At 47.5% G+C, this 15,758-nt stretch overlaps 1 protein-coding gene across 1 annotated transcript in view; it reads right to left on the bottom strand.

Moving 5' to 3' along the window:
• The window catches only part of ERG (ETS transcription factor ERG), a 264,354-nt gene extending 263,828 nt beyond the window's left edge, over positions 1 to 526 (bottom strand). Inside the window, exon 1 of the mRNA XM_019420350.2 lies at positions 418 to 526. The gene's annotated coding sequence lies outside the window, so the exon portion shown is untranslated. The remainder of the gene's footprint in view (positions 1 to 417) is intronic.
• Positions 527 to 15,758: the final 15,232 nt, after the last annotated feature.

Here is a 15,758-nt window from a genome sequence, read left to right as displayed (position 1 = left end):
CATGTAATAAAAGAACCGGTGGCAGCCGTAGAAGTTTGAAACCACCGGCTGCCTTGGGATGCGCATCAGAATCAAGACCACGTCGCCCTCAGACTGGGGACGAAGAGACGCGGTGCCAAGGTGCCTCCGGCTTCAGCGAGACCTGGGGTCGCTACCTGCGCGTCCCCGGAGCCAGAGGCGAGCCCCGGGACCCGCCGGCGGAGGCCGGGGAGCAGCGCGACGCGGGATGCCCAGACACCCGGCCGGACGCGCGGGCGCCGTGACAGCAGCCCTCGTGAGAACAGAATCCAGTCGGCAAAAAACAACTCCCCAACGGGGGAGCCGCGAGGTCCCGCTCCTCGGCCTGTGGGGCACTGTGCTAAGCCCCTCCAGATGTTTTAGTTTATCAGTGAATCGTGACATCAAAATCGCGCTTACCTGAGTGCGTCGTCTCTTCATTCACTGCTGTCCCCGGGGGCCCGTCACCACCATCCCTGCGCTCGCTAGGAACCCATCCCAGAACGTCCTCTTGCACGCTCGCTCCTTTCCGACCAAGTGAAAACTACTCATGTCCCTCCCTCTCCAAACTTTAACAGCCAAGAATTTCAGCAAACAGCCAGCAAGAAGGCTAAGTCCCCCCCCCCCACCACCACCCCAAGGGATGGGAGGGAATAAGCACTCCTTTAATTTGAAAAATAATAATTAAAACTCCCTCAACTTTTAAGGCCGGGCAACATAATCTATTAATTGGTCGCTATTAACATGCAGTTTTATTGACCATAGCACACAGAAGTCTGATTGTGAAGGAGGAGTGTTTTCAATGAAAGTGGAGTTATTTTAGCTGCAGACGTGTTTACATTTCTGTGGTTTAGTCTATAACTTTCTCTTTTTCTTGCTGCAGAATTCTGCTCCATGAAGCAAAGCCCTTAGCTCCCAGACATTCCAAAAAGTCTGCCAAAATAATAGAAAAAAAGAGAGAGAGAAGAAAAAACACAGAGAGACCCCCAAGTCTGGGTCAGGCTCGGGGTTGTGAGTGGGCATCGGTGAGTATGCCCGCCCCCCCTCCGCACTTTCCAGTTTAAAAAAAAAAAAAAGCCTTCAGGGCTCCATTTCCTGTTTGCTGGGGGAAAAAAACTGGGTCTAAGCAGCTGAGTTTAGAAATTGCCTTTTCAGGGACCCTTTAGATTCTGAGGGGATCTTTAACCCTAAAGCCGCCAAAATGGACCCATTAATTTGAAAATCTGCCATTTCAAACCCTCCAAGGAAGTGTTTCTTTTTTAAATGGGCAACTTTCATGAAACTGCAAATCTATTCTTAGGAAATTTCCTGCACACACACACACACACACACACACACACACACACACACATCATAGTAGATGAAATACAAGCCACCGGTCCTTAGGGGGCCAAGACAAGATACCAATAAAAATAAATCGTGAAAACAGAATAAGCTTCTGACAAGAATGCATCCTTTTCTCAAAGAGGTTATGGTACAAAGAACAGAATGCATATTAAAAGGTGCACATTTATAGGGCCATGTCAATTTATACACTCTGTGCTAGAATCATCATTTGCAAATTCGATTGATTCTTTTCAGTTGCTCCCTAGTACCACAGATGACACAATATTGCAGTTTATGTGGTCTTAAATGTACAACCTGCCTCTCCCTTTAGCTGCCAATTGCAAATTTTGGTTCCCTTTCTCTCTAGTTATTCTCCAAAAATTCCAGATCCAAGAAACCTCACTGTATTTTGAAATCTTCCTCTTAGCCACTAATTTTCAAAACTCACCACAGGGAACCCTTAACATTTAGGGAAGTGCTTTAAAATAAATAGATTTTCAACCTGTTCAATGAGATCATCAGTCCCCTGGGCAATGACTCTACTTTATAACACTACAGTGGGCCAGCAAAGTTCCTCAATCATCCTCACCGGCACTGAATAGTATACTACAGAACAGTGCAGGAAATAGTACTAGGTAAACTAATGGACAAAAGAACATTAAAAAAAATAAAGCACTGTGCTTTCATAGCTGGGAGATCATGAGCTCAATAATCCAAGTTCCCACTGTTGAGACTGAAATCGTGGGTTCAGAAAAACCACAATATTTGAAATAATGTCTCTTCTAGCTCCCCTTTACTACTCTTCGTCCACTCCCCAAATCTAGACGCTCGCACAGAGAAAGAGAATTTCTTGGAAGAAATATATTCTGAACCTACTTAAAAATCTGAGATCATTCCTCTGGAAAAATCTGAGAGCCTCAGAACCCCGGAGTTCTGCATTGATCTTATGACATCATGTCCTCCAATTGATTGTATCTTATAGTCTGTAATTAGGAAGTTCTTCCTATTGTCTACTCTAATCTCCACTTATAGCATTACCTTCAGTATGGTCCATAATCAAGGTCAAAGAGTAGGAAATCTGCATCAACTCGTCAAATCCATTGACTTAGCTTGAGAGGCCAGCAGAGACACATACACTATCTTGCAGGACAATTAGCAAATACGACAATTGTAACTAAGTTGGGAACATATCATTCAAAAGAAAGGTTTTTAGGGGTGCCTGTGTGGCTCAGTCGGTTAAGCATCCAACTTCGGCCCAGGTCATGATCTCATGGTTCGTGAGTTCGAGCCCTGCATCGGGCTCTGTGCTGACAGCTCAGAGCCTGAAGCCTCTGCTTTGGATTCTGTGTCTCCCTCTCTGTCTGCTCCTTCCCCACTCATGCTCCGTCTCTCAAAAAATAAATAAACACTACAAAATATTTTTAAATAAAAAAAAAATAAAAGAAAGGTCTTTATAAAAACACCACTTGACACATTTTGTAAGAATTAGTAGCTTTAAGTATTTCATACGTGAAATGGTCTTCTTTCTGTATAAAGTTTTGCGGTCAACTTAATTCTTTTTGAAATCCCTTTTAGCCAAAAGATGTTTTGGATTAATTTAAGTATTTGTTACTGGATGGGTTGTCACACCTGTTAAATATAAGCCTCCTTTTCTTTTGATATTCTGAGCAAGGCCTTAAAAGGTTTACATCCTTCAATATGGAGACTTAATTGCTTTGCCATAATAAAAATAATCCCTATAAAATTCAGATTGTGGATATTTCAAAGCTGAGAGAAGTATTGGATTGGAATGTAAAGGTTGCAGTTCAAAAAGCCTTCCACATTTAATATAACGTGCATGGGGTTATGAGTTATAAAGTCCCGGTTATCATTTTGTAAGGTCTGGTCTCTGTCGTCCTCACACGGAGCGTCTTTGAGCTTTACTTTATGGCTTAGCAGTTCTCTGTGTGCATGTGTTAAATATGGAAAGGGTAGCATTTCCCTCTGCAGTAAATGCTCACAAGGGAGGAAGTCTCAGATTCTGTTTTAAGAGAGGCACTGGAGTGAGATTGCCTCACTGACACATTCATGTCTTGGTGAGCTCAGATCTGGTGTGAAGCCATTCTTTTTGAATCTTTATTTATTTTTGGGAGAGAGAGAGAGAGAGAGAGAGACAGAGCGCGAGTGGAGGAGGAACAGAGAGAGGGAGACACAGAATCCGAAGCAAGATCCGGGCTCTGAGCTGTCAGCACAGAGCCCGACACGGGACTCGAACTCACAAACCGCGAGATCATGACCTGAGCCGAGGTCGGATGCTTAACTGACTGAGCCACCCAGGCGCCCCGGCGGGAAGCCATTCTAAAGGAGAGCCACGCTTGGAGAAAGCAGACATTAAGCGCGCTGGGTGTAAGGACCCTTCGACTTTCACCCAGGCATCCTGAGCCCTTCCCCCACAGCCTCCACCCAATCAACTGGGATTTTTTTTTCCACCGTGGAGGTTGGGTGGGAGGCGGTCTGCCCATTCCATGTTCCACCTTCCCTCTGGGCAACCCAAGACCAGGGAGAGGGGAGGATAAGTGTTGGAACTCCAGAGCTGAGGTTCTAGACTTAGTAGCACCCCTGGGTCCCCCTACGACCATTGGCATCTCATCCCCCGACCTCTACCGCCCATCATCAGTGAGCAGCAAAGAACGAAGGTGCACATTCTCTGGGGAGAGCCTTCAGCCTACGACAAAAGTATTTCAAGGGGCTCTTGGGTGGCTCAGTTGGTTAATCATCCACCTCTTGGTTTCAGTTCAGGTCATAATCTCACAGTCCGCGGATTCGAGCCCCACGTCGGGCTCTGCGCTAACAATGCAGAACCTGCTTGGGATTCTCTCTCCTCTCTCTGCCCCTCACCTGCTTGCTCTCCAACTCTCTCTCTCTCTCTCTCTCTCTCTCTCTCTCTCTCAAATAAATAAACTTTAAAGAAAAAGTATTTCTAGTGTGTTTTATCAGCAGCTGCTAAGTCTGTCTTCTGTGTTCTTTCCCCCTTTCAGACAAACTAGCTTCATGCAACACTCTTACCCTCTGAAGCACTTTTTCAATCTCTGTCAGATATAGTTTAAGCATTCTGGGCACACAGCCGTTCTCCGTAACACGTGGTGACCACGAACTGCTCCGTAAAATTGCATAATGCGTAATTCCCATCAGCTTGCATGATGCGCAAAACACGTTGATAGGAAACACATTGTGCATCTGTCCGTGGGCTCTGGTGACAGAGGTTCCACAAAGCGGATCGGGAGAGCATATTTGTATTTTTTAAGATGGAATTACATAGAACACATCGGGAGATCTGCCCCAGCTCCTTGGGCGATTATGCTTAGGCAATTTGCGTTTGAGCTTCATGCCCTATGACACTAAATCTATCAATGAACGACGTTCTTGTCATGTATGTTTCCATCCACTTGATTACTCACGAGTGCAGAAATAGTTGCATTTTTGGAAAACTGAGACCATTTTTTTTCTCAGTGATTTTTTGGAGCGATAAAGGTGCCCATGGGACGGTGCATCAGGGCAAATAAAATCAGTATTTTTTTTTAAATTTTTTTATGTTTATTTATTTTTGAGACAGAGAGAGAGCATGAACGGGGGAGGGTCAGAGAGAGGGAGACACAGAATCTGAAACAGGCTCCAGGCTCTGAGCGGTCAGCACAGAGCCCGACGCGGGGCTCGAACTCACGGACCGCGAGATCATGACCTGAGCCGAAGTCGGATGCTCAACCGACAGAGCCACCCAGGCGCCCCTAAAATCAGTATTTTAAATGACTTTCTTCTGTATCTTAGAATAGTAAACCATCATCTTAGGATTATGAATGACCTGATGTAATTTTAATGTGTGGAAAGTCTATTTCAGAGATAGTGCGCAGACATTTGTTGAGGAATGTGTAAGCACAGGAATCCAGCTCTTACCAGCCATATGACCCTGGGCAAGTCACAGCTTCTGGACTCAAGCCTCCATTTTCTCATCTATTAACCGAGGCTATCGGAATGGATGACCTCAAATATGCTCAACCCAAGACCTCCCCGAGGAGAACTGGGGTTTTTCGTCTTCATACCCCTACTTCTTGGCCTAGCGGTTGACGGATTTGTTGGGGGCACCTGTGGAAGGTATACCTCTCGCCCAGAAGGCCTAATGCGCACACCCCTCGCTTCCTTCTCATGCATCCAAGCCCGAAGAGGAGCGCCCTCCTGGGATGGGTTCCCCTACCTTTGGGTCCTACGTCAACCTGGTGTTGGGTAGAACCTGCAGAACGTCCAGCGGTGACCTGGGCACTTCCTCTACATCAAAATCACCTGCAGCTTCAAAAACAATGACGTCATCTCAGGGTGCCTGGGTGGCTCAGTCGGTTAAGCATCTGATTTCAGCTCAGGTCATGATCTCGCGGTCCGTGAGTTCGAGCCCCCCACCGGAGCCTGCTTCGGATTCTGTGTCTCCCTCTCTCTCTGCCCCTCCCCTGCTCGTGCTCTGTCTCTCTCACTCACTCTCAAAAAATGAATAAATGTTAAAAAAAAATTTTTAAATAATGACATCGTCTGGATCCCACCTCAGAGGGAGTAAATCAGAAACTCAGGGGACGGGGGGACTAGGGCACTGGCACCATATAAGTGCCATATGTTTGAAACTCCCCAGGTGGTCGGAGTGGACCTCCAGGGTTGAGGATCACAGTTATTGAAATTACCGTCATGAAACGAATAAGGAAGGAAGTCCAGAATCTTACCTAGTGAGATGACTCTAGAAAATGCACTCTAAAGACGAACCCCAGCTCCCAAAACAGCTGCATGGCCAGAGTGGCCTCTTTCTGTGTTTGGTGTTCTCGTTCGGTCATAAAACCCTGGGATCTTGGAATTTCGTCCTCATTTTGCCCCCATTTTCTTGGAACGTCCTTCCCATCTTCACGGGGTCTGCCATTTACAAAGCTCTTACAGGAATGTTTATCATGCAGGTGACTTCAGTCACCTTGTGCAGTAGTGACGAGGCCTGACACACTCCAAGTCCCAAGGGCTCCAAAGTGAGTCAAGACTCAAACGCAGATCTTAGGAGTTTTCACTGTGTGGCCACTTGTCGTCCTTCCTTATTCAAGATCTCCTTCTAGATCCTTCCTCACCAGCCCTGAGCCGCAGTTAACCCCGGCCCCTAACTTAAGCGTTCCCACCACTGGAATAGCACCCATGTGTCTCAACTACATCGTGCACACATTGGAGCTCAATAAGAAGTATTCGGTAAGAATTGATCTCTGAACCCTGCCCCTCACTTGCCCCGTAGCTAAGTAGTTACCATGAGCCATATTGACTCACCACAGTTCCCATGTATACCCCTTTGTTGATTTCCAGGGTCCAGGCCTCTCAGGGTTTTATAACCTCGCATCTGGCCCCCGGGGCTGTCTCCTGACTACCCACCTGCCCCTTAGCACAATCTTCCCCAAAGGGTCCTTACCCCATCACACTACAGCTGGCTTCAGAGGCCTCCGGGAGTACCTCTTGCTATTGGGCAGACTCTGGATGCACGGGTAGGCACCACGGGAGACCGTGAACACCACCAACACACTCTGCCGAGGGCAAGCTCCTCACCGGCAGACGGTCTTGGCTGCCCGGAGGGGGAGGGAAGATTAAGGCTTGTTCCAGAAGAAACTCAAGGTGAAGATCCTGGCATAGATCCTGACGCGCAGAGTAGGATTATGGAGCAGGAAAGAGTTCCCTTCTCGAAGAAGCCAACCTCTGGGTTTGCAGGCTGGGTGCACAACGGGGTGAAGTCAAACCTGCCGCGGCAGTTTCTGGACAGTGGGTTCCACCAACACAGGCTTCATCTACAGACACCAGCAGGTGAGTGGTAATCAAGGGGACAAGGGGCCCTCCCCGGAGACCCCTTAGGGTCTGCGTCTGAGGATGCTGTGTCTGAGAACCCTGTCTCTTCTTGGAGCTGCTACTGTTCCCAGTGTGGTTCCTGGATGGGTACCAGTCTGTGAAATTGGTTACTAGTCAGGATGAGAAAAGTTCAGAAATTGAGACTGAGCGTACAGAAACTCCTGAAGAGATCTGACCGAGTAATTTTATGTCTGCTCCATCTAATAATAAAAACTTGAGCTCGGAATGTGTAGGTCTCCTTTTATTCCATTTTGCCTAGTGACTTGTTTTTCTTATGTCTTATCAAATACCTATAAAGCACATACTGGACGGGCTTTAAAAATTAAATGAAAATGGCGCTTCAGCACAGAAAGTTTTGAGAAATGCTGCCACGGACCACACCAATTCCACATGCCTGGACACCCTTTGGAGAAGACACACAGAGTGCTACCGAGTGCTTTATCCAGGGGGACCTAGCCCTGCCTAAGAGACTGTTTAATTTGTTGGATCAGACTACAAGTTCTAAGCCAAACTTGCCCATAAAGCTAATATTTTCCCTGCTAACCAGCAGGTGGGGCATAGGAAGAAGCCCAGAGTCACTCAGAAAAAATCACCTTTCTCTGAACTTGTGAGCTGTGGTATGAATTAGGATTCATAACTCCTTTTCAGGGGTATTTGGGTCTCTCACAGTCTGGGTCCAGTCTACGCCCCTAGGCTTTCATTCTAATTTAACACCCACCATTTTCTTACCCAGACCCCTCATACCCACAGGGCTCTCTCCCATGGCTTTCTTACTGGATAGCCTATCACCTTCATTTTTGTAGCATGGAGCACAGGGTCGGAAAGATAATCTTTCTTAACAAATGTCTATTGATTTATTGGCCTTTGGAGTCCCATCTTAAGTGTCAGGTGGCACTATCTGAGACCCAGCTCGCCTCCTGGTACCTAAATAGGATAACGTCGCTGAGGCCCTGCCCTGGACCCCATTGGCCATCTCTGAGTTTACCCCTCTGTTGCGGTGGACCATTCCCTCACATGCCGGCAACTTCCACCTCGAGCATCTCTAGATGCTCTGCAGAAGGCTCTCTCTCTCTCTCTGGGTCATCAGAGCTTGCTCAGCCCATGAGCAACGTGGCCTAGAAGTGCCGGGGATTACATCAAAGCGTGAGTCTTAACCAATGAGAGAGACAACATGGTGGTCAATGTCCCAGCTCTCCACCCCCGAAGAGCACCACTCTGAAGCAAGTCCTATAAGGTTCCTTAGTGGGTTTCCATGGGGTTGAGCCTTGACCACCCCCAGAGTAGTAACCAGCTCCGGAATATTCTCTTTAGAGGATTGCCCCTTCCCTCATCCCTGTTCCCCACCCCCTCACTCTTACTTCCCGGAAATCACTTTCCGGTTAAACTACCTGAACCCAACATCTTGTCTCAAGTTTGCTTTGGCTGGGAACCAAAGAAAGACACAACAGTGGGCCAGGTGGTGTCCAGGTGCACTCCGACCCTTACCCTGCCAGCCTTGACCTTGGGTCTGATCCTGGTTGGACCAAAGGCCAGGTGATACAGCTGGCATGAAGCTTTAGGACCCAGAATGAGTAGCTCCTCTGTGGGGGACCGAGCTGTGACAGAAGTGGGGGCCTCGCCCTCTTGGAACCTGACGGACGAGGTAAGCTCTTATTGTCTAAAAGTGCCCAAAGCATTTTTGTCCAAGAAGACCTCATCCTCCCCACCAACCACAAGGCCGATGGGACACCATCCGAGCTCTGTTCTCCCTTTCTCCTTTGTAACTCCTTATAGCCCCTCAAACCCAGAAGGGCAGAAAGAGGTGGAACCAAAGAGTTGGCAATCAGGCTAAAATGTATGTGGCATCGGTGGCATTGGCCAAAGCGAGCCCTCACCCAGCACCGAGCACCACACTCGCAGAGGGACTGCTGAGCCGTGAGCACGCAGGTGCACGCCGGCCAGTGGGCGGCAGAAAGAAGGCGAAGGCATCGCTCAGAGGGTCAGTTGGTGCCAGGATGCTCTGCTCCCCTTCCAGCGCACTCCCTCCATCACGGAACTCGGCACACGACGCCGGCTGCGTTTGTCTGTCTCTGCCAGCCTGCACGTTGCTCGACAGTTGGTTTGGTCCCATTTATCTGAAGGCTCTGAGAACCTGGCGCATGGGAGAGAGTGAATAAATGCTTTTTAAATTGTGTTGAAAGGAATTAAATTGAGTCTGCTTTGGTTTGGATTAAAATACACTGGAGCTAAAAAACAGCATAATGCAGTTCGTATGAGTTGTTCTCTCGCTAGATAAGTGATCGAGAGGGAGAGACAGAAAGATAGACGGGTAGATAAATAGATAGATTTCATATGTATTTATGCGTAAACACACCCACACCCACACCCACACCCACACCCACACAGGTCTGAGTTCAGGCAGACCGATCTGGGTTCATTCCATCACTCAGGCAGGTCCAGGGTCCTGTTGATATATAACAATGTTCAACAGAGGATTCCAGATCATCATCAGGGAAAGAGAACCCCAGAGCCCGGAGCCTCACAGCCCAGTTCCAAAGCAAAAAAAAAAAAAAAGAAAAAGAAAGAAAGGGAAAAAAAAAAAAAGCGTTCAGCTCTAAGGAGTGGTTTTCCTCTGCATATTGTTTCTGGGCCCACAGACGAATGCCAAATTGCTAACGAATAGACAGACTTAGCTTTGCCATTTTCTCTTGGCAATTAAGACGAAAGTTGCATACCTTTCGTGATGTCCTCCCCCAAAAAGGAGCCGCTGCAGCTTTGCATTGCCCCCAGTAATGTCCCCCCTCGTGCCCCCCTTCCCCTGCGGCTGCTGAGGGGACCGAGCTCCCTTTCATGAGTCCCAACAGAGCCGTGTCAACCCCCTAACCCGGCTGCGGGCCACAGTGCCCAGACCAGACCACTTCTGGTGAACCGGCTGTCTGTTTCTATGGGGTCTATCACCAAAGTCGTAACATTCTTTCGCTACCAAAGTCACTGGGCTTTTTTTTTTTTTTTTAATCCTTGGAAATGATCCCAGTTTAAGGAGGAACGAAACGCAACATTCAGCCAAATACAACTTTTGAATAATTTAAATGAGAGCTACTTAAGTCTTCTGGAAACAACTCTCGCCCTGTGTTCTCTGATGTGAACAGGAAAAAAAAAAAAAAAAATTACGCACCCATGTGCAGAATTTAAGCCCGGGCAGATGGTATGTTTTGCACCATGGACTGATGTTACTGCGTTGGCAGGAACGTTCTTACGACTGGCTCGGCAGAGGGTTTCCACGCCCGCAAGTTTGGCAACCCAGGCTTTGGGTTTTCGCTGAGCTATAGTATGGTTGAGACCATCCTCATCAGATTTTCCTAGGTTTTTGTTGCTCCCCATTGCAAATAGATACATGGGAGACTGAGCCACAGTCAGGAACCAGGTGTCTCAGTGTCTCTGTGGCCAAGATGTCTTCTCGCTTCCAGAAGGATCTGTGATGGTCATCTGACATGTAAAGACAGAGTGGAGCATTCGGAAATTTTCTAAAGAAAAACAAAAGCTCAATCGAGCCACCGCAGAGCCATCTCCTTTCCCCCGGGGCCGCGAGCACGGCCCGGCCTGAAGACACACAGAACCAGAGGACTCGCTTTCGACGCACCGTGACGCTCTGGGTGGATATACAGGAGCGATTATTACTAAGCCCTGTGGAAATTAAGAAAGGGAAACGTCACTCAAATGGAGCCGGGGGGACAGAAGGGAGGCTGGAAGGGGGGCCCTGCCCCTCCATGTCAATTACGGGAAGATTCCACAGTGGCAGACCCAACAGAAGAGTGTCTACAGGAGAGAGGCATCCACGGCGGGCCCGGCGGGGAAAGATGTGCGCCTTCTGTGTAAGCGATCGAGCGCCCTTGCCGTTCGGCCAAAGATAAAACCATCAGCACCAAGAACGCTTGCTTTTCTCCACCGGACTAAGTGCCAGACAACCCAACTCCCTCCCTCTTCTCTGTAAAAGAATATTTTTTTCCTTTGTTTGGGTCTTGCCATAGCTCGAATGTCCCAAATCGCAATTCTCTGTTATCCCCAAGTAAACTCATCTTTGCCGCTAAATAACTGGCTGTTTTATTTTTAAGGCTACAGGCACCCGCAGCATACACTGCCCTGCCCTCGGTGCAGCGAGGGGTACAAAGATGTCAAACTCAAAGTTCCCGATTTTCCCTGTGCCTACTTCTTTGTAAAAAAAAAAAAAGTTGGGGCGCCTGGGTGGCTCAGTGGGTTAAGCGTCCGACTCTTGATTTCGGCTCAGGTCATGACCTCACAGTTTCATGAGCTCGAGGCCCATGTCGGGCTGTGCTGACAGTGCAAAAGCCTGCTTGGGATTCTCTCTCTCCCTCTCTCTCTGCCCCTCCCCTGCTCATTCTCTCTCTCTCTCTCTCTCTCTCTCTCTCAAAATAAATAAACTTAAAAAAAAAAGTTAAGACATCTGCATAAGAACCTACAAAAAGGACATCAGATAAGGGCTAGAGAGATAGAGCAGAGCATTTCCGAAGAGCAAAGTTGCAGGCAGTCTCTTCAGACCTCAGGAACCAAAATGGGCTTCCTGCAAGTGCTTCCAACTGGTTTCCTGCCCTTGTGTTCCCTTCATTCTACGGATAGTGGATTAGGTACCAGCTAGAGACATACACACTCTTCTGTGCACTCAGCACGCATGCGTGGAGCACCTAGTGTATACAACATGCCAAGCACTGAGGGGGAAAAGGTCACGTGACTTCTGGCCCCCAGGAACTCACTATCTGCTGGCAACGAGAGCGGCGCAGTCACATCCTTGCAGAGCACCCCGGTAAGTGTAACGAGAGGGGGAAGCGATCAGTGCACAACACTCACTCCCACACGCCCAGACGCGATACAGAGGTAAAGGTGATTTCATCTGTTGGGCAGGACTACATAATTTCAGGTAGACTCGAATTCTATCCGTCTAGGAAGCTAGATGTAGATATCGCAGCAAAACTGCAGTGAGACAGACGGCTCTCATCGACCCCAACGTCATCAGTAAGGTCACCGTGCGAACGAGCAGGATAAAACTCAGAAACAAATATTGGAATACAAATTTCAAAAATGAAAGTCGAACCCCATATGGAAGCATTAATTATTATCCTAGTCAGATAACATCCAAAGAAACTAATTTAAATTTGGAGTAAAAGAATAAAAGGTGGGGGTGCCTGGGTGGCTCAGTCAGTGAAGCATCCAACTTCGGCTCAGGTCACGATCTCACAGTTCGTGGGTTCAAGCCCCGCCTCGGGCTCTGTGCTGACAGCTCGGAGCCTGGAGCCTGCTTCGGATTCTGTGTCTCCCTCTCTCTCTGCCCCTCCCCTGCTCGCATTCTCTATCTCTCTCTCTCAAAAATAAATAAGTGTTAAAAAGAAAAAAAATTATTTTTAAACAATAAAAGGTATTTGATACAATTTATTTAACACCTATTGGCATTTCTGTAGTTGCCTTTATTGATTTAACTGTGGAAAACCCACCCCAACTTCTCCAATATAAGCAATATGCACGACTTTGCATATCCTTACTAAAAGGCTAGCAATAGTTCTGAAAGAACTTACGATGTTTTTAGGAGAAACTAAGTGCTGGAATCTAACACTATGAAGAAAATTGGGTATAAATTCAAAAGCGAAGTTATGTTGTGGGGCCTTCCCAGATCATCCTGGCCCCGCAAAATTCTCTTTCCTTGAGATTATTTCAATGCAACAGAATCTCCTCTTCCTGTGTCGTCTGACAGTCCCTGCCTCATACAACCAGCATTTTGCTATTTCTTCACACAAATCATTTCTCAACCCAAAGGACCCCCCCTTCTCTTTTCCCTGAGCTTGAGGGCTTTTCAAAATCAAGAGTCATTTGTCCCTCTTCTCTTTTTATGGTTCTTAAATTCTCTGGAACACTGGCAAGTGTAGGAATTTTTATAATATGGTTGGATCATTTGGCCCTGCTCGGTTGTTGCTAAATTGCCTTTGAAACAATTAAGATACAGTTTATTTGTCTGCAGTTCATACAGTATGCCACATGTAAAGTAGATACTCAAAAAAGGTTGTGGGGAAATTCGCCAATCCCGAAGAACGGAGAATGGCACAGAAGTTGTACGAGCTGCAAGGACAATTTTGCGAATTTTTAGGAAAAGGCTCCTACAGCCCCTAAAAAGCATACAATATAAATTACAACTAGGTTCTCAGGTTTTAAATCTCTGGCTACTAGGCCCCAGGGCACCCCTTTGTGGGATATTTTTCGCAAACGCGAATAGAGAGGGAGAAAGAAAAAGACCATATACAGCAGCATTTGAACTTCTTATCTTTTGCTTATTGGACGCTTCGTTTCATATCGTGTACCCACCACTTCCGTTCTGCCCAGTTTCAGTGGAAACTGAAGCACATCTTCACGTTTCTGAGCAAATGACTTTTTATTTTCGATTCTCCATCAAGCGCGATTTTATTCATCCTTTCCTTTAAAAAATCTTTCCTACACCGTTATCTTTATTTGTTAATCACATACGGAAGCAGCTTGTTAAACCGAAGAAAATGAACTCCGTCTCCATAGAAACTGCCGAAGTTTGGGATGCCATGACACAAGGCAGCTTAAAGCGACCGAAACGTGTACGTGCCCCAGCCCTTACTGGTCGAATGGCGGGGGCGCTTCATCTTTCTAGCAACTGATCTCATTGAATAAATTCAGTTGTGGTAATGTCTTTTTAAGCCCGAGTCCAAAAGAAAAAAAAAAAAATGACTCCCTACCCCCCTACCCCAAGAATAAGCTCCATAAAAATCCTGCCAATTAATAAAGGGCTAGTGTGTCGCAAGCATTTCTCCACCATCTTTTACGAAGGGACTGTATTTTACCTGGAATTATCCACACACTCAGCAAGATAGGCCCCTGCTGATAGAATGACATCATTTCTGCGCTCCCCAAAAGCCGCTTCGTAAGACAATGCACATTTTCAGCAGCAGCATAAGGAACAGCATTGTTTGAAAACTCACGAGGCCGCTTTCCAGTCTCCCCGCCCGCCTTCCCAGCCCTGCCCTCCCCCGCCTCCCAGCCGAGCCACACCTCTCTAGAAATACTCGCTTTCTTAATGAAAACCATATTGGGGGAAAAAAAAAGAAAAAAAAAGTTTGCATGACCCGCCGGAACGCCTGGACAATCTTCAATGTCAGCTTCAGACGACACGTGTCTTATGAAAGTCTGGGGGCCCTGCCTGTCTGGCAGAGTGAGCTCTGTCCCACATCTTTATGAGAAAGAGGGACAAAACTTCTGTTTTTGGCATTTTATATTGGAGTCTGTTTCCAGGGAGGAGGGGAAAAAAAATAGCAACGTAGAGTCTAGACACAAGAGATGGGGGTGAAATCTGGAAGCCATTCACCCCGGCGAGGGCAGAGCGAGGATCTCCTTACACTGCCTAATTACACATGAAAAATGTAGACATCACTGCTCTCGACCGCTTGGAAAAGTAGAACGCTCACCCGGCACTTTGGGGCTGTGGCAAATCAACCAGCCGTACATTCTGGGCGTGGGGCATCCTGCTCCCTGCGTGTTGCAAGGTGATTTTTTTTTTCCAGAGAAGTCGGTATTTCCTCATCCCTCCCCAAATGTTTTCGCGTATTCTAAATGCGGCCAACGGTCACATTCTATGAAGGATATTTAGATGTGAAAGTAGGCCGTCCATGGGACGACGTTCAACACATTCCTGCTGTAAAGACTTCACCCGCTACGAAGACCGCGGCTGTGAGGTCTGCAGCGTTTATTTTAGGACCTAATTTACGGTTTGGGTGGATTTGTTGTCCGCATGCTAACTTCTAAATCATTAATGTGGCCCGTTCTATAAGAGGAGAAACGTCAGTGTCGTGCCCAACTCCTCACAGGGGCAGATAAGACTGAGACCAGAGTAAAGAACCTTCTGTCACCCCCTTCACATTCTCCAGTCTTCACTCAGTAAGCCGAACGGAAGAAAATACCGCATGAGAATAATAGTCTCTGTGATGTGCCAACATGTATAACTTGTTTTTGCATTTCCTACCATTTTTTCCTCCGGTCTACCACCACCCTTTCTCTGAATATTTGCTTTGGACTTAGAAACTCACGGAACTCTACCGACCGATGCTTTGTTTGAACTTGATAGGAAAATGCGATCACCTGTCTTTATGAGTTTGAGGTTTCTCCAGACCCGGGAGGCTCGGTCTAGATCAGGGGCTTGGGTGCCATGGAACGTTTTGTAACTGCTCCCACCCAGGCGTCTTCACCTGCACAGCCAGGTAAGGGAAAGGCAGATGTGCCCCCCTTTCTGATAGTAGCAAAATCCTATAAGGATACGAGTGACTTAGTCACGTTTATTGGAAACAGTTGGAGCTGGAAGGGAAGGCAAACTGGTGGGGGGGACGGGAAGAGGTAATGAAGACCTGGAGAGGGGAAGGTTCTAGTTCACTCAGGCCAAGGCCTGAGGTCACCCTTGGCCCAAGTCCCAGGTCCCACCTGTTGGAAGGTTGAGTGGGAGGGGCCAAAGCTCTTGGTTTAGATGAGGCCTTTCCGGGGCGCCTGGGTGGCTCAGT

The sequence above is a fragment of the Panthera pardus genome, unplaced genomic scaffold, assembly GCF_024362965.1.
Source record: "Panthera pardus isolate Hobbes unplaced genomic scaffold, ASM2436296v1 HiC_scaffold_16, whole genome shotgun sequence".
NCBI classification, from domain to species: Eukaryota; Metazoa; Chordata; class Mammalia; order Carnivora; family Felidae; genus Panthera; species Panthera pardus.
The sequence above is the reverse complement of the archived record's forward strand: the minus strand, read 5'-3'. Positions and strand labels throughout refer to the sequence as shown.